Here is a 2,501-nt window from a genome sequence, read left to right on the forward strand (position 1 = left end):
TTTTAAAGTGTCTCAGAACATTTTTTAGAATGTTAAGATTTCAATGACCATGATTATTACTTATGTTTTTCTAACCTATCATCTTATGATTTAGCTTGGTAATTTAATGTCATGTAAAGCCCTTTTTTTCTTGATTTCATAAATGTTATGCATTTCTATCATACTTAGTACATTCTAAGTAAAAATGCATATTGGTACCTACATTGGTTTACTATTGTAGAGTCAGACACTCCTACCTCTCTCACTCGTGGCAATTTGATCTTTTGGAGCTCAAGGATTGGTGAGTCCTCATGTTTCGAGGAACGAAACACTCTTATTGCATCCTTTATTTTATTTTTCAGACTTTGTATATGATGTATGGGTTATGTGTCAATCACTTTCCTTATGATGTAATAGATGGTTTTTTGAGACTATGAGTATACTTCTATTTTTTCAAACTATTTTATGATATAAGACTTTTATTTTTAAATATGTATGTGTTTTATCTTGTATGATGAATGCTAAGTGGCCCGTATAGGTCCTTGTGGGATTCTATACGCCATGTTACATCTAGGGTGCTCTTTAGGTCGAGACAAACGTGGTATTCAGAGCACAAGGTTTAGAATGGTCCTAGGATGTCTCCCAATCCACGTCAAGTAGAGTCTTGTTCATGAGTGTGAAGTGTGCCACATTTATGAATAGGAAGATATAAGTTGTTTACAAATTTCACTTCTTTGATTACTCAAAGTCGTGTCATAGAGTCTATCTCTAGAAAAATCCTTCTCCTCAATCTTGTTTTAACCTTTTAAAGAAATGGCCCCTCAGAGAGTTTTCCTTATGAGGAATATTGGTGCAAATGCAAAACAAGAGGTTCCCCAACTGTCATTTGACCCTTTTGTTGAGCAAGTGATTAATGATAAGTTTTGATCCACATTTTACGCAATGGCCTAAGCTATGACGGCTCAAGAAAATATGGAGGTTGTGGCTCCCATGAACCTAAGGGAGGGTATTATGGAAACTAGGGTGAAGGACTTTACTAGTATGAACCCCTGGAGTTCTGCGGTTCTAGAGATGGGGAAGATCCTCAAGGGGTCAGCGATGAGGTTCACAAGATTATAGAGCTCATGGGTATCACTCCTGTAGAAAAGGTGGAATTGGCTACTGACCAACTCAAAAGTGTTGCTCGAGTATTTTAGAACAAAGAAAGAGTGAGAGGGCAGTTGATGTGGGTCCTTTTCATTGAGAGAATTTAAAGGTTGGTTTTCGTGACAGGTTCTTTCCCCTTGAGATGAGGAATGCAAAGGTACTTGAGTTCATTAACCTTTTTGAATGTAATATGAGTGTAAAAGAGTATGCTTTGAAATTAACAAAATTGTCCAAATATACTCCAACTAGGTGTTGCTGATCCAAGGGATAGGATGAGTAAATTTTTGTCAGGTACTTTCGAATCGGTTGTCAACGAGTGCCTAACCTCCATGCTTTTTAAGGAGATGGATGTCTCATGTCTAGTTCATACCCAACAAATAGAAGAAGAAAAACTTAAAGAGAAGACTGGGTATACAAAGATGGCAAGAACGAATAATGGTGATTTCTCACATTCCAGGTCTGGTAGAGGTAATGGTTTGCAAGGTCACAGTTGTACTGAGAAAATGGTGTCCGAGTGTTGGTAGTGTAGAAGAAGATATAGGGGTCTCTTTGTGTTATCTTCGGGTCTAGCTTGAGGTATTAGCACCTCATTTACACTCTTAAGGATTCTTTTGTTTTAGTCACTCCCATGTTTCGTGTCACGCACCGAGGCTACCCCCTGGACGCTACACGGGACGTAGGATCACGAGTAACCCTAAGCTAACCCTGCTGGCATATCATATCATACTAAAGATAATCTGAATCAATAAAAACTATGCGGAAGCTAAATCATAATAACATTGAAAGGATAGGGAGTAAACATGTACTAAATCTGAATATAAGAAAACTGAGAGTTTGAATACAAATGAAAAGTCAAACTCTAACACTAAAGCTGAAATTAACTATGTCTGAAATAAAGCCTCTACTTACTAGAAATGCTTGAACATGCCCCTGCTAGATCTAGTAAAACTTAAATTAAAGCTAAAAGCAAGAGAGAAAATCATGTAACTAGTCCTCAAAGAATGAGGACTCACCACTGATGCTGATGAACTGTAGATCGAGAACCAATCTATGCATGATCTGATTGTTGGGGACCTAAACCTAAATCACTAGAAGATGTAGCGCAGCGTATGCGTCAGTACTTGAAAGGTATAGAGCATGTAGGATAGAGTAAATCTGAATATTAACGTAACTGAGTAAGCAATAAAGCAATGATATAATCTGAATATGATAAGGATAGTGAAAACAATGAACATGGCTAAACTGAATGCAATGATCAAGTTTATAACATGCTAAAACTGAAATCTGAACTATACTGATGACATGGTCAATGTAATAGAATCTAGTTGAACAGTAAGGGAGCTACTAATAACCGACATAAAACCACATGAACTTTT

The sequence above is a fragment of the Solanum stenotomum genome, chromosome 8, assembly GCF_019186545.1.
Source record: "Solanum stenotomum isolate F172 chromosome 8, ASM1918654v1, whole genome shotgun sequence".
NCBI classification, from domain to species: Eukaryota; Viridiplantae; Streptophyta; class Magnoliopsida; order Solanales; family Solanaceae; genus Solanum; species Solanum stenotomum.